Below are 21,387 nucleotides of genomic sequence, written 5' to 3'. Positions count from 1 at the left end.
CTACTTGATGTTTTAAGGGAGTTGACAGAAGACCATTGCAATCACTGTAGTATACAACAGTAGTAATACCATAAAGACTTTAAACCTGATCAATTACTATTAAAGCTCATCATTGTCAGCCATTTTAGAGCATTTTGACATTTTCAAGACACACAGGGTATTATTTTCAATGATTGACAAATCTACCAAATGAAAGAATAGACTGTCTCCTTTAACCAGGATTTTTTTTTAAATAATCAGCAGAAGAAAAAAGTTGCACAAAATGCCATCGGTGCCATCTACTGGTGGTTGTGCGTCAAAAATATTGTTTCCAATTTTGAAATTTACTTTGAACCAGCATCAGCTGCTCCCCAGCCATCCCCTTTGACAAAACATAATTGGCAAGTATACCTGTCAAAGGCAGTGAATGTGTTTTAATGGTACTTAATATTCGCTTGGTGATGTGTAACACATTTAAAGAAAATATGCCAAACGTTATCATGAGTCAGTTGACAACTCTTTACCTTGACTCTCATGACATTGTAGCTTGAAAGCAACATAATCCACTGATGAAGCTAACAAAGAGGAAAATAACAGTAAACAACAATGAAGGGCATCCAGTCTTAACAATCCAGTAACAAGTCTCTCATTGCAATGTGTATAGATCAATTTTTTTCCCGTTCCAGATTACTGCAGTGGACATGTTAACAATAAAGTACCAGAAAATGGACGTAATGGTTCACAGCCATTCTTAACTCATTCACTGCCATTGACGCCTATCAACGTAAAAAAAATCATATAACTGTTTCTATTAGTTTAACATTTTTTCCACTTTTGTTAACAAGAGTATGAAAACCTAGATTTAAAAAAAAAAAAATCTTTAAAAAATTAAAATTAAAATATATAAAAAATTAGGGGCATCAGGCGATTACATTTTTAATTGTAATTAATCGCATTACTTCAATAGTTAACTCACGATTAATCACTAATTTTATATCTGTTCTAAATGTATAATTTTTTTTTAGGTTTTTATACTCTTGTTAACAAAAGTGGGAAAAAAATGTTAAACTAATAGAAATAGTTCAAATGATTTTTGGACGTCTATAGCCGTCAATGGCAGTGCATGAGTTAAGCAGTGCAGTTAAGTTCACAATTTTCTACATTTCCCTTGTTGAGGGTCCCAAGATATCCAAAGTACCCTTTCATCGAGGGTACTGGTCTCTTCTTATTGCTCTAAATTAGATCCTGTATCTCTTCCAGTAGATGAAGATAGCTGCTCATCATGTTGCATCACAACATGGTGCTTAACGTATTCTGTGAAAAAAAAAAAAAATTAAAAGTGTGTAAATAGACACTGTAAATAGAACAGTACAGCTTGGCGGAAAATGGCCAAAGCCTTCAAGAATTTGTATTCCTTATTCCCCAAATATTTTGTGAGTTTATTCAAATAGACACCAAGAATGAAGGTCATTCCTAAATTCTTCCTAATATAATCACCTTTTGTTTCCCCACTCTTCAACGCCTAAGATGAGCTTTGAAAAACATACAAAAGCAAAGCTCGCATTGAACTATAAATAATGCAGAGACACAGATTGGGGTCAAATGCTTTGGATTCCACAACGCATACCCCAGGATGGGAGCGCACGCACACACATTATACGTCTGTTTTCTATTCTGTATCAGCGATATGCGTTCCCTAGTGAGCAATCAGCGAGATGATGAAGCCAAGCTCTCGTGTATGTAGTTTCATGTGCACACGCGCCTTTTCAACAGTGGGTGTTTCCCGCCTCCTTGTCCCTCACTGACAAAGCAGTCGGAGTGTTTTGGGAAATTATTTAGGTCTGGTGGAGCACCTATTGTGTGCGCAGCGGCTCAAACCCGCAACCACCAACCTCCTCTTTCCCCGCATCCTTTGGTAACTCCGACAAGGACGAGTCGGCCTTTTTGCCACGACGCAGCTCCGATTCATCTTCACTCTTTAACCTGGTGCCGCCATGTGATAGATTAGTTTTCATGCCTTGATGTATTGGCCTATCAGCTTTTGAGGAAGTGACAGATTGCATCATTAGGTGCGCTTATGATGTGTTTCCAGTTGTATGTTTGTATGCAAACGTTTTTCAGTGTTACAAGAGAAGTCACACTGCGTGTTGACTTTTTTTACATTTGGGTAAATTGGATTCACACATTTCGGTGCTAGAGCCCAGACTGGGTGCATAACAATCAGCATAGTTACATATTTGCATTGTATTTTTTTCCCCCTGAGAGTGATTTTTTTTTCACAAAATAAAAAGTTTAGTGCTGTCACTATCGAATCTTTTTTAAATCGATTATCCCTCCTTTTAGGGGGGGGGGGGTTAATCCACTAAGGTTAGACGTAAATTGAATAAAGATCCGGACATCACATGATTATTTCTCTGAACACGCCCTCTGCGGCAGGAAAGTAGTGTTGCAGCGTTAATGGACTACAACGGCGAGGAGGGCAAAAACTAGCGTTTATCCGTCAACTTACCGTCCAAGAGCATTGACAGTCACCACTGATCTATATATATGGCTGGATAGCTGATAGGCCAAGACTTTTGAGGTCGCGAGGCCGCCATATCGCTCTAATTGCTATGATTTACAGTATCAAAATTGGAGAATATTTGAGACAGTACTTAGAAACAGCATGATTTATGGTGTTTTAAATTTGTTAAAAATAAACAAGAGGACTTTAGACATTTTACAACTTGCCTTAAATACATGTATAAATTATATGTCTAATGATGTTTAGTACAGGAAGAAACTTGTATATTTGTTATTATTAAATTCTAACTGTAATTCAACAAAAGATGCCTCTGCCAAATTTAATGTTGGGGTCTAAGGAAATGAGCGATAAAAGAAAAAAGGGGTCTTCAAAGCAGCACATACCGTCCACTTGTTAATGTTTTTTTTTTTTTTATCTTGTTAAAAGATAGTGACCACCCCGGCACTGACCCGCCACCCCGCCTCCGGCCTTGTACTAAGTGCCTACGAGCTGTATATGTACGCATATCGTATAGTTGGTTTTTTTCCGCATACGGTATAGTTTATACAGTAGTATGCTCGCGAGGTGGGAGTCACAAGATGGCTGCCCTGTGACTTCAACGGCTTGCACTGGCGTGTATGGTCTATATCGGCTATCCAGTCATATATACAGGTCAGTGACAGTCACTTTGATGAAAAGGACATGATATACATGTGTGAGGTGGACATGTTGGATTGCCGATGAAGTATCAGGAGTGCTTCTTTTTTTTTCAACTCGGCAAGGCTGCTATGTGGAATTACCTCCTCTCTTGCTTCCAAATCTGATCATACGAAGGCTTTACAAGTTTGTACAATCCGGATTTATTTCGAAATGACATCAAAGTTAACAGTTTCACGCAAGTCTTGCAGTGTTATTTATGTACGTTAGCAACTTAGCAGCTGCTAATTCGGCCGCGGCTGCATTTATACCGTAAGAAGTCTTCTTTATGGTGTTGGTCAGTTATTAAATTCAACTATGTGATATCTATTACAACGTAGCAGCACAAATGAACGATACAGATTATTTCCCCCACATGTTGCGTGTGGTTAACAGCTAGCATCTGCTGATTCAGCCATTATGTACAAAGTGCTCCATACGCATTGGTTCCTCATTTGGTCGCCTTGAGCATGCTCGATCCATTTTTTGCCTCTTCTTGTTGTGGCAGCTGGTCCACAACAGCTGTCAACCAAGTGTGGCGTTTGCCGTTTACTCAAAGTGGCGTTTTCTATGCTGCCAAAATGGCTGCGCTAACGGCAATTTTGGGACGCCTGACGTCAACGTCCGGATCTCTATTGAGTGTATACACAGTAAGTACTCATAATTTATTATTTTGTCTACGTATGCATTATTAACACCAACAAAATTAGCCTATCTTAAATGGTTAGCATTCACAATTACCATTAGCGCACTAGCAATATGGTAAACAAACACTACCATTTAGTTCACACAAATTATTATATCTACATTACACATGTAATAGTGTCTTAAAAGTCACTTACAGATGATGCTTCAACATTATTCCATGAATAAACAAGGTAGGGCTACATGAGGTCAATAACTTCCTGTTCCTGTCTTCTTTTGGGCACGTTTAGTGCATGACTGCCCTCTACTGGTTAAGTGATGAACACCTAAAAACGAGTGGTAGGTTACATTTTGGAATAATTACAGCCTAAGTGCTTTTTGGGAAAGCTCAATATGTTGTATAGTCAAAAAAAAATTAAAAAAATAAACACTTAGAAGTCTGCTCAATTGAGGATGATACTTAAAGAACATTATGTGCCTCACGTCACATGTTTTTAATATAATGCTTTTAATGGGTAGACTGTAAACAGTCTATGCTTTGATTTTGATTTTGAGCTGGCAGAGGTGTGAAGGCTGGCATAGAACATCATTGCTTTCAAAGGAAAATCACTGTTCCTACGCTGCGTGATCTTCAAACAACCTTCTTCCACTAAAAGATGAAGCATTACTATGAAGGATTTCCTGCTCGCAAATTACCAGGGAATGCCTTTAATTCCTTTAATGGCTGACACGGAGACAATCTTACGAGGATATAAAAGAAAATCTGTGATTCCATAACAGTTTTATAGTCTGGGAAAAAAATCATTATTGTATTAAAATCACATAACACCACAAGATGAAATATTTGGCCTACATAGTGTAACATATTCATAATCTGCTAAAAGATAATGAATCAAAGTTGCAGACATTTTGAGACTGATCTAGTTGATGCAATAATAATGTATGATTTTTTTTTTCTTTTTTAATATATGTAATTTATCCGTGCCATATTTATCTGTTCCTCTTTGACGGTCTACTATTCTTGTGCGTGTGATAGATCAAAATTATGGATGGTCATGCCCTAATAGGCTTTGATTTTGATGTTGGTGCCTTTAGGTATTTAAATCTACAACACTATCAAGCTAGATACCGAATTCTGACATGCTTACATTTCTGTTTTTATGTGAACAAACCATATAGAATGCAGTGTCACTATATAAACATGTTGTTAGCTTAACCCTGGAATCAAGTGAAAGTGATGCAGTCATGTTTTTACAAGCTGCTGGGCGTATGTACCTGTGCAGTGTTTTCATTCAGCCTCAGGACATTTTCCCTGACCCCGAGCTCTTTAAATTCCCCGCATCCCCACAGCAATATGATTGATGACGTCATTACTGACATCAATGAAACATGAAAACGAGCGTTTGCTTTGATAGACGGCCGCTCGTCCTCATCCATCATCCTCGTGCCTCACTATGTTTGGACCCTAAATCTTCTTCATATCCAAAAGATGCTCTATATTCCTGCTATGAGCAGTCAAAAGGGGTCTCCTTCCTTGTTGGAGGGTTACCCGTACCGCATGCTAGTGTGTGGGACTGTGGGAGAGGGAAATCCAGCCTCTTTGGTATTCTCTTCACAGCTTGTGAACTTGTCCACTGCAAGACAAGTTCTGCATTGCTGTCAAAGGGTGTTATATAAAATATAGAGTCGTACAGGACTGCTCTCCTCCGAGGACCACAGATGAAACGCTCATACATTCACAGCAATTTATTTATGCCCACTGAAAGCCACAGCTGCACATATGGCCTATTACCATATGCACCAATCTTGCACTAATCTGCCTCTTGAGTTTGCCTGAAGGGAGTTTCCTTCATTTGCTGAACACACACATGATGGCCATAATGGACAACTTTACATTTCACTTTATGTGACAACTTAAACTACAAGTTCTGAAAAACAATCACTCAGATTTCATCAAGTTCAAAATTTACTCAGACAAGAATGCAGGAGTAACACATATGCAGTCGAAATTTCGGGAGCTAAAAATATCTCTGTCAACTCAAAAGAATCCCTCCTATGATGTCAAGCGCACGCCACAGCAATCGGTGGAACCTGTAGTTTCCAGAGAAGGCACAATAACATCAATAGGTAAATTAACTAATTCACTCCCGGCAATTTTCACTGAAGCCACCCCCTTCGCTCACAGCTGTTTTACTGGATTTTGCAAGGCTCACGCTGCACTTTTTGCAAAGCTCACAGAATATTGTGTTCTATTGCTATGAAAACATGGAACCTACCAAAAGAAAGATGTGTCTCTTCTTTTAACAGGAAAAAAATATATATTTGTATCGTTGTATTGTTTTGTTTTTGTTTTTTATTACTACTTTAAGCCACCTCTTCATGTCAGAATCTGCATCAAAGCCTTCTGTATGCTCTTGCATAAAAAATAAATAAATGTGTAAACACACTTTTGGGAGGGAAGGACAAAGTATTTAAAAACGTTTTTACACATTTTTGGGATTAAATGAGTTAAAAAAAAAGGGGGGGGGATTGTACATGGATTGGTAAAATTCCTGTTACGAAACTACGTTTTCAAAGTACCAACGTATCTTTAGGACCAATACTTTTACTCGTCAAAAATTCTTATGAAAGTTTGTCAAATTACCTAATTTTAGCTCATCCCTGTCCATGTCCAAGTCATCACACCATTTATTGCCAATCTTAATAATTAAAACTTTACATGTTTCTGGAAGTTTAATTTCCATCAAAGAGCAACTTGCCAAAATGCGTTTTTTGACCCAGCCACCATATACTTCATAATTAGCAAAGGTGTGTGAGTGTGTGTTCAGATATATATCTTTGTAAGCTTTATAAAGTCACCATCTGTCCCTCTACATACAACATCCTCAGTCCATCCAACTTATTCCTTAATGACATCTCTGGTGCCCGCAGCAGCAGCAAGTCGAGGAAGAGTTTTTGTAGGTTTCCAGCGCTCACGCTCCGATGTCTGATTTGATTGACCCTGACAACCAAGGACCGTTTGGGAATCCGTGTAACCACGGCAACTCCTATCACAACACGCGGGGCGGTTTTTCAACAGGACCGGGCCAAAGCCGGTGTTCCTTGCATTCATTTTTAATAGCCAGTGTACTTAGTCGCTCTTCCCGAGGCGCTCTCCCCTCGGCCTCATCTTCAAGAAGAATAGGCAAGCGCTCTTTGTGGAAAAAGCCCCCATTACGTATTTATTGTCCATAGTCTTAATTATTGAACTCGAAGGGATGTGGGTTCTCACTCACTCTTCCTTTCTATCCCACTGTCCTTAAAAGCGATGCCACTCTATGTCCATATAAAGGAAGCGCCAGTGGAAAATGTGATGTTTAGCATGTGCTGCACTCAAGAGGCTCGTGTTATGGAAAGTTTCACACACAGCTCCAACAGCGCAGCCAAAACCAGAAGAATTTGCCTATGCGACAAGTCCTAAATGTACTTTCCTTCTGCGCACACTTGTGAACTGTTGCAGACGTATATGAACACTTTCCCATGTTCCCTCTCCACTGTAAGCATTTGACTAACTGTACAGACAATCTTGTGCAGTTGGCATCCATTCCTATTCTGTATGGCTTCATATCCTCATCATTCCCCAGCCGACTTGGCATTGTCCACCCTCGACTGGACGCCAGCGAATAACAGGATATTAAAAGAAATATATGCCATTTTATTTGTTCTTCAAAGCAGTTTTAGTTGTTAATAAAATGTCTGACATGCGTAATACAAAATGTGTCACCAGGATCAAGAATGTCAGCCCCGTTCCTTTATCATGCTAATGAGCCACTGATTCCCTCTCCATCCTCTAATGTGGGGTGTGCAACGAGAAGAATGGATTTGTGTTACCATGATTACTGGTGGAGCAGCTACTCTAAGACTAGGATAATAATTTCACTTTTTGAAGAAATAGCGAGTGTGAGGCGCACCCAAGATCTCATACAAACAGTAATAGTAGCGATTGAATTTTCACTTATGGATGCAGCACTTCATCACCAAGCAAGCCGCTGAATTACAGTATCACAACTTTACAAGCAAAATTCTGGTTGAATTCCAAATAGCACACACAAAAATAATAATAATAAAGCCATGTTATTAATTAAATTTTCTACTTTTTCTACACAGTAAATTCTGTAGAGTCAATTTGACTCTATTTAGAGTGGGACCAAATAGACTCAATTTCAGAGTAGGCTAATATGTACCCTTGGAAGAGAGCAAAATAAAAAATTGAAATAAATTAATAAAAGTCACTTAAGGGTTGAGGAACCTACTCACGACCTTCAGTTTGGAAGACTTGCCACTCATCGTTTTGGTCTCCATACTATATGGTCCCACTTCTCGAGTTAGGAAGATCCCAGCTGACACGAGCGAGCTGCGTGGGTTTCTCAACCCTTGAGTGACTTTTATTTATTTATTTTAAATTCTTTATTTTACCCTCTTCCAAGTGTAAATATTACTCTAAAACTGAGTCTATTTAGTCCCACTCTAAATAGAGTCAAATTTACTCTACATAATTGACTGTGTACTTTTTTTCCTACATGCTTGTTTCAGGTATGATCATCGAAAGTGTGAACATGTTGGGAAATCTGTTAGCGGATCTCCTCTTTGCGTTTTCCTGCATGTTATTTTGAATCTTGCTTGTGTACTCTAGTGGTGGAGCTTGCCAAAATCAATGGTGGGGAAAAGGTTATGTAACCCCATCCTTCTCTTTCAGTCGTTATAACATGCCATCGGAGAAGATTGATCAAGAAGTGTATTTTTGGACTCAATTGTACATTGCCTCTCTGTTGACCTTCATGGGGATGTGTGAGTGTTAACAATACATTGTATTGGTTAGCTGGCATTCTGTTTTTTTTTTTTCAATGGACTTGTCAGATCCACTGCGTCTGCATGTCGGGGTGTTTGGAGTGAGTCTTGTTTTTCATCCAGATGTGTAAACATTCCTCTGGTTATTCTGAGCTTGCATCAGAGGAAAGCTGCGTTGCGTTTGGCTCACACCACATGAAACGCCTTTAAAGTGGGCACGGAGCGAGTGCGGCTCCGTTTACTGACACTGTCGGTCTTCACGGAGTCGACTTTGACAATAGAGGCACTCTCTTAACTTGCGGTGTGCTCTGGAATTCGTTGAATGTGTGGAGGAAAATAAAGGATGGTGGGGGGGTTTCTCATCTTCCTCTTTGTGGGGCTCCGTCAGTCATTGGGATGTGGATGATGATGTAATTTGTGGCATTAGGGGACAAGTGAGTCGGTTTCTGTAGGAAGGTATAGACTAGTTGAGTTATAAAGGGAGCAGCATGTGGATAAAAGGTTCAGTTATCGAAGGGTTAGCCCGCTTCTGGGCGCCAGCAAATCCATATTTGATTTGACGCAGGAGACGCTCAGGGCCTGTAAATTATTACTGCTGTTTTCCACCTGCTCGTGGAGGTCAGCCAGCCATCTTGATCGGCAGGTGTATGCGTGGGTCTCTGAGTGTGTGCGTGCGCACATTTGCGGACGTGCCGCTGGCCCAAAGAGTCGGGCCAGAACAGCGGCACTGTCACCATACCGCATGCTCATCCATCCATACTGTAGCTCCATCCGACCCTCCATCCATCCATGTAATAAAACACATTACATAGGTGAGTGCCTCAGATGGGCCATTTTCCTCCCAGCACGAAAGGCTCACCGCTGGATGCAGCTGTGGGCCAGAGGGGACGTGTCGCACCACAATGAGACGCACACATGCATGTACACATTACTCACACGTGCAGGCTCACTCTGAATGTGTTTGTCTTGTGCTGTACGTATACTATAATAGTACAATTACAAATATTATATAGCTCCCTTGGTTGCACTTAATAGCTACAGACACAAGTGCTGGATTTATTGTTCCTTAACAAACAATAAATCCACCATTAAAAATAGATTGTAGAGCAAAAAAACCACAATAATTAGCACAAAGAATCTAAAGGCAACTTCGACTTGACTTACACAAACGTATTGACATGCACAATATAAATAAACCTCATTTGCTGTGTGCAATGTTTAAAAAGGGAACTAGGCTTATTTTCCTTGCGTCTATCTTCTTTCTTCTATGTGTCTCTTTCAAATTTTAATACTGTCATGTCTTGCTGTGCTTAATGACATTTTCTCACTCTCTTTTCTAAGCTTTTCTTCTCTTTGGTGTGGGTGGCGGCAAACACCCCAAAACAAAAACAAAATAAATACATTAAGAAATCCACACAAAAATGCGCCAGTTAAAATAATTGTTCTCATATTATACTTGTAAGTTATCTGGCATGCTAACACATTAGCAAGCACGATAGCTAAAACAACATTTGTCTCGCTCTATAGGCATATATTAGTACAAATACAAATATCAGAATCAGATTTATTAACCAAGGATGTAAAAACACACAAGGAATGTGTCTTCACAGTCACAATCCTTCCGAAAAGCACGAAAAAATAACAATGACCGTCAGAGGGAGACAGAACGTAAAGCCTGGCAGTTTGCTAATTAGCGCCCCAAGTTTCTGAGATGGACAAATATATCTAGACTATAAAGCGCACCTGACTATAAGCCGTGTTAGCTAAATTTGGGGAATACTCGAGTTTGCTACACATATAAGCCGCACTCGACTGTAAGCCGCAGGTGTTTTAATGTTACCGCACCGGGTTCCCGCTACTTTCTTTACCGTAATGAGGGTGCAAATTGTCTCGCTCTCGTTCTGACTCTCCTGCTGTATTTTGGCTCACTTGGATTGTTTTGCTCTGCCTGACGCGCTTGCACTTCCTTTATAGTGCGCCCTCTTGTGATCTGATGGATAAGCCGCACCTTTGTTTTAGCCGCAGGGTCGAATGCAAGTTAAAAAAGTAACGGCTTATAGTCCAGAAATTACTGCATGTGTGTATATATATATATATATATATATATATATATATATATATATATATATATATATATATATATATATATATATATATATATATATATATATATATATATATATATATATATATATATATATATATATATATATATATATATATATATATATATATATATATATATATATATAAGAAGGGAGAAAAACAAGGCCCAATCTGTCAGTATTTCTTTCTTTCTCATATGATACTTAATTTCGGTGTGTGTAAAAACTTGATTTATGAACATAACCAATATGTTGGGTAAAAAGCTTATTGATGTCATATGATTGTCATAATGTTGCGCCTAGTCAGTGATTAAGGTAATCAGTTGCAATTGATCCAATTTTTGGGCATGTTTTCATTGCAGAAAAAGTATTTAATTCTGAAAATAATAATAAATACAGTTGTTCCAATGGAAACTCTCCATCACCTTATAGACTAAGGTATTGTTAAACCAGCCAGGACACCACTAACATATGGGCCATTCTTTTTTACCTTATTAACAAATACATATTTACCACAGACAATTTAATTTGTATTGTCTCGGGTGACGATTGTTATCTTAACAGAATGGCAACAAGATGCCCCCCCCCCCCAAAAAAACCCCCACACACACAACATAATAGTTAATATATTAGTCCTTCTTTCCATTGAACTTGTCTTTTCTCAAATAATAACCATTCACTTTATTGCCAGATATTAAAATCGAATTAAAAAGTCATCAAAAATTAAGTAGCGAAAGCATTTAACGTTCGGTCCTTCTGGTGTGCTTTGCTTTGCCTACGCTGCTCTTAAAAGAATAAAAAGCATGAAGTCACCAGACATGATGTGCTAATGTAAACAAGTACAGTCTGCAAACTGGTGTGGACGCTAATCCTTGTCGCAAGCTGTAATGACTGACAAGAAGATGGAGTGGCATAACCAACCAATCACTCGTGATGTGTAATGATTGGACACAATTCATGTTCAAAAGATCTGCCAATAACTGTGTTGAGTCTACAATCAAGAAATGTGAAGCAATTGAAACAAAAGAAGAAGACACATCTGGGGAAAAGATGTGTACCACATCATTTAGCAAACCACAACTGCGCTCCTAATGCTGTTTCAAATGATAACATGTATTTGAAAGTTGAACTCCCTGCTAGACAACTGTTATCGTTTGTCCTTGGAAAAGTACTTTTTGCTGCCTTTGCGGTTTAGTACTATTTGCATTAAATAGCATACAGCTGCTCCAAAGTTTGACATTAGCGAATACTTTTCCCTTCTTTGTCTGGTGCAATCTTATGTCTCTGTCATTCCCTCTCACTGCACCCTTCATCTCAATTTCTTCTTTTTTAGCCTCTCTGCCCCCGCGCTGGTGCTCGTCCATCATCGCTCCCTCACTTCCTCCGTCCATGCCTCGCTCTGTCATTTACGAAGCTCACACTAATGCTCAATTAGCCTTCAATGAGGTCTCCACTGAAAGCTGGGTAAATAGGTAATTACATGTTGTCGTCTCCCCACCTCCTGCTAATCCACTCAACTTTACTCTACCTCTCTCGTCCGCTCTCCCTCTCTCTCTCTCTCTCTCCACCTCTCCTTCCCTTTTTTGCCAGAGATGGCCCAGTGGAGGCCCAGCGTGGGCCTGCTAGTCACAGCTGGCTTAAATCTTCGATTGGCCACTTTCACCATTCTGCTGAGTGGACACTTTTGCCTTTCTTTGCGCACTGCTCTTGAGACGCAACAGTGGGGACACTTTATCATTAGAATGGGACAATTGGAGGCGCCAGCGGGCTAAATGCTGATGTAATGCACAGCTGCTAATAGAGACGGATCAATGTGTTTTAAACGCTTGGGAAACTGGGCCCTATTTTCATGACCAGCACAGTCTAACCATGTGCGTGGGTGAAGTTTTCTTTCTTTGAGTATTTTCCTAAAATAGCGCCGTTGTGGGAGAGAACACAGTGGGGTGCTATTAAAATATTTTTAAGATGATAATGAGAATAAATATTTCAATGAATTAACAATGATTGATAACAATGACTCACAGGGATGATGCCTCGCTGCTGTCATATTTATAAAATAAATACGATCCACCCCAAATGTCCACGAATCTCAGGATCTGGCAGGTTGCCTGTGCCTCGATCAAATACACAAAAATTGCATTACACCACCCGCGCCACAATTTAGACCTCCTTTTAGCTAGTCTAAAATAGAATCTACGTTTGGCCACCAAATTGCCAGATCTACGCCGGAATGCCAAATTCACAAAGGCGCCAGCACGGAAATGAAGATGCGGCTGTTTAACACTGAGGGCACCTGTACACGAAAATAGAGCCCACTTTGTCATAACACACCAGACATTTGTCAATCGACAATTGTACAAAGGCAGCGTTTCTTATTGCGTCACTTAGCGTCACTTCTTCTCCAGTGAAAGGATGCCTTTTTCTCTTTTGTTTGTCAGCTACATCATCAGGGACAATCCAATCGACATCATCAATCTATTATGGAAGCCGCAAGTGACAAGCACTAATATGCAAATGGCGGCAGGCGGCGCAAAGAATGACAGTGATTTCATCGTTTGTGTGCACCTTTAGAGATGGAAATGTGTCAAGCGCAAGGAGGAAATGAGTAAGGCTGGAAATGGTTGAATAGAACAGGGAGGGGGGAAGAAGGATGCAGAGGAAGTGATAAGTTGAGTAATACCAGACAGCCTGAATCCTCCTCTCAATCAATCACATTTTCCCTTCCTCTCCTCTCATTTTGTCCTATTGATTTCTTGTTTTCGCCACTGTGCTGAAAGCAAGGCTCAAATGACTTCTGTGAGTTTTCAAGGCCTTGGTCTCTCAGGGAAAACTGCTATTTGCTCCTTTCAAAATGAGAGGAAATGCAACATGCTGCAGCTATTTTAATTGAATGTTGCAAGGAGAGAACTTTGGGTAAAGGGGCAAGTTTATGAGTCAGAGCTCTGTCCTGATACTACACTTTACTTTCATTTCTGTGTAATGGGAGAAAAAGATAACACATGCTTGAGTTTTTTCTTTATAATGAGCGAGCAAAGACCTGTGATGCAGAGGCCAAAATGTAATGTATATTATTCATTTTATTCCTTAATCTTGTAGAAGCGTAAAATTTTTCTTTTAAAATATGCTTTACTGAATTACTGAAATTATCCAATTTCTTTCAATCTGTCTTAAAATGATTCATTTACAAATGTATATTTGTTCATCCATGCACAATGCTTTAAATACCCTTCCACTTGGGCAGGTAGGTAAGAAGGTGGATGGATGGATGGATGGATGGATGGATGGATGGATGGATGGATGGATGGATGGATGGATGGATAGATGGATGGATAGATAGATAGATAGATAGATAGATAGATAGACAGACAGACAGACAGACAGACAGACAGACAGATAGATAGATAGATAGATAGATAGATAGATAGATAGATAGATAGATAGATAGATAGATAGATAGATAGATAGATAGACAGACAGACAGACAGACAGATAGACAGACAGACAGATAGATAGATAGATAGATAGATAGATAGATAGAGAACAGACCCAGATTTCACACAGAGTAAGAAAAAAATGTGGGGGAAATGGAGGATTGTACACTACTTACTGTTTGTGGCATTTTTGTGGTGTTATATGTGATTTTTGCAATGTCAAATATCCAATTTAAGTTGTAAATCATTGTTATGGACCACTCAGGGCCTGAATTGCCAATGTTGGCGCTAAATCAGGTGTTCACTCCAAGAGATTGCAAGGCTGTTGTCGTGTTGATGGTGATCCCAACTAAATAAATGACATGTTCACTCACTCTTAACAAGATGACGCACGCTGTTGGCAACAGGCGACAGGTAGTGGAGACATCAAAAGAGAGGGTTGTGCTTTAGGTAGCTCTGATGGTTTACCATGGAAAAATCTGGAAGAGCACTCTATGCGTTAAATGGAATTTGAAGTGATGGAATTGGAAGACAAAATTGATTTTTCCATGAATTTTGGGCAGCCAGCAACTACATGAAATACAATTTGCCTCAGGTTTGATCAATCATATTGCACATAGCATCAGTTTTGTATATACTCCTCCCACAACACGCAAAATGAAGTGTGCTGCAATTTAGCGCTTTTGACAAACACAATCTTGGTTGAGATCAGCTTCCACATCTGGTTGCGTGTACAAACAAATGCGTGCCCTTTTTATGCGCATGCACCTTGAATAAGTCGAACGCTGAGCTAATGATGCTGTCCTACGGCAGCATTACAAGCTAACTAGAGCTCATTTCTGAAGGTCAGATTACTCTTGAGTATAGCTTTAAAGTGATTTTGTGCACCTCAGGTGTCAAGTGAAGCCAGCAAAATCTGAATGTAATCACTGCTGCTGCTTTTTTTTTCTTCTTCTCCCACTAGCTGTGATGAGAGAGAATGCATTATCATACATTATAGATTGGGTGTTTGATGCCGTGGCAGTCAAAACAAACAACACTTTCCTGACAAGCCCTTTAAATCACGACACGCTTTAATATACACTACAACTTGGCATGGCATAGGTAACTTTTGAAATGATGTTAACTAACGATCCATGCTGAGAATGAAATTGTTCTCTTCCGGTCTACATAGTGGTCAGACCCATCCTCTCGATATTGTTATATTTTTTTTTAAAGAGGAAGCCTATTTGACCAACCAGCGAGACATTCTTTTTCTACCTGCCAATTCAACTCACCTGAGGGTACGAGAGCAATGCAGTGGTCCTTGCTGTGGGTGCAAAGGGAAGGTAAGTCACCCCTGCATGGAGGCAATTAAAAGCTGTCACAGGGTGATGTAATCAGCTGACATCCCCACAGACTTTGACATTGGCTTGTGTGCCTCCAAAGATCAATGATTTGCTCTTGACTCGCTCGGGGGCTGCTCCAAGTCTCTCTGAGTGTGTGAGTGTGCGCGTCAGGGGAGATGACAGGTTATCAGCGATCATGAGTGCACGGACGTATATGTGCTATCCATCAGTGGTATCTTTTGCGTGAAGTTGATGATCCAAAAACAATTGCTTTCACATTTTAACACGCGAAAAATGTACGTTATTTAAAGTTCATCCTTGTTGCTCTTTAGGGCTGTAAATTGCAGTGCAGAAATCACCAGTGGGTTGAAAGGAAAAAAAAGAAGAAGAAGTGTTAGTACTACCGAAATTAAAGAATGAAAAATGTAATACCTAATGCTAAAAAAAAAAAAGGATAAATGAAGTCATACAATTCATGCATTTTGGTGAAATTTGTAAAATAAAATAAAATAAATAAAATAATTGCCTCTTAAATCCCCTATACATAAATAAATCCACAAGAAAACAATTGCTGACTAAAAAGCATGACCTATTCTACCGCCTACGCTGCTCTTCTCATGAATAATGCTTAATTCTCGCTTCTGCAAAATCATGGTGAACAAATACAGTAAATATTCACTCACTTTTTAACGAAAGGTCGGGCCCAAAGACTTCCTGTTTCCTATTGTGATGCAACAAATCCAAGTTGTCACCACATTGACATTTCTGTCAGTCAGCCACTGTTCCAACATGGCGAATAGCGTAAGTTAATAAGTGTGTCTAATTGCATTCGCTGTCTCTGCTTTGCAATAGCAAATCAAATTATGATGCTGAGTGTTGTTTTTCCGCGGTGCACACTTGGCCTTGAGCTACGCTTTTCAGGATCGGCCTTTTGTCTGTCTCTATCTTTGTCAGCCTCCGTTGCAGCTGCACGGCGCCGTCGCTTTCCCAGTCTGGTCCCTCGCTGCTTCCAATCATCAACCCGCCCTTTCTTTTTCTTCACAATCCTCTCTTCAGTTTCTTCTCTAAATTTGTTTTTAATTGCGCTTATGTTACTGTAATCTTGCACCTGTAAACGGAAAACTGAATCTAATATGCTGTGGGTTTGGTGCATATAAAAGCAGCTTGTGACTGGTTACAAGCAAAATCAGTGATCTTGGATCTTAACAGCATATGAAAAGAAAATGATGCCGACGTTAAGGGGGATTTTCAGTGATAAATCCAAACCATTGCCTAATTGAAATCAGATCCATGTTAACAACATAAGCACTTTCCACGAAATAACAGTTACATCTGAATGTAGATTCTGACTTTCTGATTCGGTCTGTCTTTATTTGACACTATTCATTCAAAAAAGAGAACTTAAATGTTAGCTAGCCGGGATGCATGGTCTTGAAAATGATGGATGGGATTCCTATGAAAATGAATACTTACATTATAGTATACCGAAGGTTAACCAACATATAATGTTATCTAAGCATTGACCTATGTAACAGTAGTTTACATTGAAATCACCTTAACTCATTCATACCCAAAAATGTGTAAACATGTTTTTTTTATATTTGGTCATTCACTCCCAAAAACGTATTTACACGTTTTTGTTGTTGTTTTTAAATGTATTTATTTGATGCAAGAGCATACAGAAGGCTTTGATGCAGCTTCTGACATGAAGAGGTGGCTTAAAGCAATGGTAGTTATTACACACAAAAAGCAGCAGGTGGCAGCAGAGTATAAGAGATCAGCCAGGGAGGGCCATGTTGCAACAAGCTCTTTTCACCAGGAATGTGAATATTGTTGAAACGGAAACATACAAATATACTTCTTCTTTTTCCTGATGAAAGAAGAGACTCTAATCTTTCATTTGGTAGTTTCCATGTATTTAAAGCAATAGAACACAATATTATGTGGGCCTTGCGAAATCAGTCAAAATCCAGTAAAACAGCCGGGAGCGAAGGGGGTTGCTTCAGTGAAAATGGCTGCGAGTGAAGAGTTTGTCAGTCATCTGCTGAAAACACTTTGTTCTGCTCGAAAATTGACTCTAATTCTACTCCCCCCATGATAGTTAATGGGGAATGCGTAATCTCATGTGCATGTACGCCAAATGTAGAGATATGAAACAAAAACATGTTTTAGAACACGGTGTTCAAAATTATGTTTTCATTGGTTGCTTAGCTGCACAGTCAACAGCTCTGTCATAAACACAGAGAAGACTGACGAGGCCATCATCGGACAGCCGTGGTAATTGGGCATTCGCGTTACACGCAATAATCAAAAGGATTTCATTTTCACAAGCACTTTCCATTAGTTTTAATGTTGCTCGTCTTACTTTTTGCACTGCATTCTCTCATCTGGCTCTCCTATTTCTCCTCTCACCACGTATCTAGCTGTCATTGAGCCAGTCTTTGTTCTGTCACAAGCCATCGCATAGATAAGTGTGACTGATGGCTGCAGGCTCCGCCAGACAGACAGTGTGTATAATTGAGCGATAAGGACCAATGTAAGTGAATGGTTGACTGCGACCGCGATCCGCAAGCTCAAACGCAGCGGGAGGCTTTCTGTTGGGCGTCCTCGTCATGAACAACAACAACAACCACACAGACTACCATCTGGCCACTACCTGGCCGACTCACTTTTCTTCTTTTTTCTGTCCCCTTTCAAGCTCGCATTGCCTCTCTGTGTGCCCGTTTGCCATTTCACGCTCTCTCTCTCCCTCTTTTCCATTTGTCTCTCGCCCTCTGTTATCTCAAGCTCTTTAATTAACGTGACACGCTGTGAAGTGAGATACTAAATAATGCAGACTTTTCCAGTGACATTAAATCAGCCGGCGTGATTAGTGGCAACACACACAAACAGTGAGACGTCGGTTGGTCTTTTGTACTGTCGGCTTTCATTTTGCAGAAGATAATGGTGACTGTAATTAGAGAAAATATACAAATGACAGTGTATAATCAAAGAATAGCTTGGCATTTATTCCATGGAATTGTTTGTGTTGGGTTTACTTCTGAAAAGTTATTTTGGAAACTTGGAAACAACACATTTTCAACTAGCTTTTTCTTTACTAATATTATTACATGAATATTGTATTGTATATTACTTAAATTACAGTACCTTGTTTTTATTATAATGTAGCATGACAGCATTATGTGATTACCTAACAATTATTACCAACAACATTCGACTATCATTTCAATATCATCATCTTTTTTTCTTTTTTTTTTCTTTTTAGAACTGGTCGATTATCTGGGTGATCGCCCAAGAATGCGTTACAACTACAATGGATATATGATATATTATTACATTAGCTAATGAGTTAAGAAAAAACAAAAGTTTTAAGTTTTAGTTTAAAACAACCGAAAACATTTGTTGCTGGAGTGCATCCGTCAGCAACAAGTGTCCACGTGGAAACAACACAAGTGGACAAACATCGGTTCTGGGCATCACAAATATTGTTTTAAAATTCTTAATTCATCTATTTTTTGGACCATTGGGTATTATTAGGCGCAATATTTATCAACAGGTTATAAGGCGCATTTTAATTGTACTGTATATGTTTAGGGTGACCAGATTTTCCAAATTAAAACCCGGGATGCTACAATTTTGCTGACAATGATGTGTACAATAAATTTTACCAAATTTAATTTCTAGTCAACCTTCATCGACCGGCGAGTGGCCACCGCAGTGGATAATAGGACTACATTTCCCATGATTCTTAGAAACGAAAGTAGGATGTAGTTCAAGTTCCAGTCGATGCGAATGAGAACGAAAACGTGCATTTGCAAGTAAATAGGTAGGAATTTAACAGTTAAATTTTAATGGGTTTATCATATGAATCGCCATGACAACTGTGTGATTGACATACACATGGCAAAAAAAAAATGGATGCGAACATAATGGAAAGGAATTTTAATTAAAGATGATGTTCTGAAAGACAACAGCCATACATAAGGCACTCTGGATTACAAGGCACACTGCCGACTGTTGATCAAATTAAAGTACTTAAAAATGAATCTTGTGTAATAATATGGTATAGTTTTTAGGCAGAAATTGTGGTCGACTCAATTAAGTTAGCTGAAAATTTTTTCCCTGCCCTAATAGGCTACTGATGCTTTATTAATTGCTAACATACCGCTAGTCATTAAAATGTCATCACACAACAAATCTGAATTTATTTTTAGATCCAATCTCATTTCTAGACAAAACCTACAGCCTAAAAGTCCAAAATGTCCCGATACGTTCTTTGTAAGTTTCATCTTGCCTGGTTGTGCTGGGCAAACAATCTAATAACACGCTGTTCTGGCTAATAATAACGAAACACAAATGCATGTCTGTGACCATGCACCATCATAATTTGCTGTTGTAGTGTAGTAGTACTACAATCCAGGATGACTCAATCTGTGTAGGTGGGGATCGAGGTTATCCCAAAGCAATTGTTTCAGAGCAAACCTAATGGAAAATGCAGGGTGGGTTTAGTAGTTTGCTGCTTTGGCTTGCAGGGAGCTCGAGAGATTTAGGCTCCTGCTCTGATCTCTTCCCTGCCCCCTTGTCTCTCTTTTTTAATCAGAAAGCTTGTAGAGGAGGGGATAGAATTTAGAGCGCTGTTGCTGTTTCTGCAGCTAGAGATGATGGCCGCTTTTGGATACGCGTTCCCAAAAAGTGTGCGAAACTCAAGTGTTCAGATTGTGTTGCATGCAGGTGTGCCGTGAGAGACAACCGAATTGTTACAGTTCAGTGCAAACAACAACATGGTCATAAAAAAACTTTACTGTGGGGGGGGGGGGTGCATAAACATGCATACATCAAGCTTTTTTGTTTCTTTTTTTTGCTCACGCTGTCTGACTCTCACTTCAATGCTGTCGTCTTTTGGAGAGGAACACTCATCCGTCATGTTGCATCGTGTCATGCGATTTGAGCTGTGAGTTTTCTGACACTCAAGACGTCGCCCGTCTCGACTGATGCCAGACAGTCGCGGGCGACTTTGCTGAGAGCGGACAGACAAACACGCAGACTGACTGACTGAGGGATGATTTAGAGAGCATCGCATGCATAAAATAAAAAAACATTTTTAAAAAAAGAAAGTTATTTTCTAGCAGCTGGGGCGCCAGAAAAATACTGTGAAATAACAAAATTACACAGTTTTTTGATAATTAAAGTGCAGTTTTTAACTGTAATTTTAACAAGATTGTATGTAATATTTCAACATGGCCAATAACTGTTGAAAAACTAGATATTGGGTTTAAAATGGCAACAGTTTACTGTTAGGGTAATTCATTTATATAGCATTTTTCCACCTTACAAGGCTCTCAAACCACTTTACATTTTGATTTCATTCACCTTCTGATGACACAGCATTAGGAGTTCAGTATTTTGGTCAAGGATACTTCAACATGAACGTGAATCAAAACCACAACCTTTAGGGAACCAGACGACCACTCTACCACTGAACCACGCTGCCTCTGTTGTTTAGCATTTTAGATCTCATGAAATGTATACTTGGTAGACAGTGCTGATGCCTCAGCAGCCATAAGTCCAATTCTTTGCTTTGCGTATTATTCACCCTCTCAATTTCCCCCCCTTTACCTATATCTCATTAGATGTCCTTTCAAAATAAATGTTAAAACAATAAATGCTACCATCTAGGGCATTACAGAAATTGTAGTTATTTTCACTTTTTTTTTAAAGTCAATTCACAAAGAAATTATGGTAAAATTACAAATTTTTACTGTTTATTTCTTAGTAAATCTAAAAGTTTTTTTTCTTTTTTTTAGGGTTTTAAGGTAGAATTTTACATTTTATTCCATTAAATAACAGACAAATATTTGTGAAATTACGATACA

The 21,387-nt window shown here is 39.2% G+C and overlaps 1 protein-coding gene across 26 annotated transcripts in view; it reads left to right on the top strand.

Annotated features, from left to right (window-relative positions):
* The window catches only part of LOC147169749 (receptor-type tyrosine-protein phosphatase delta-like), a 192,452-nt gene that overhangs the window by 93,800 nt on the left and 77,265 nt on the right, over positions 1-21,387 (top strand). The window lies entirely within an intron of this gene.

Source organism: Leptonotus elevatus, chromosome 8 (assembly GCF_054856555.1).
Source record: "Leptonotus elevatus isolate MCC_2025b chromosome 8, RoL_Lele_1.0, whole genome shotgun sequence".
Taxonomy (NCBI): Eukaryota; Metazoa; Chordata; class Actinopteri; order Syngnathiformes; family Syngnathidae; genus Leptonotus; species Leptonotus elevatus.
The sequence above is the reverse complement of the archived record's forward strand: the minus strand, read 5'-3'. Positions and strand labels throughout refer to the sequence as shown.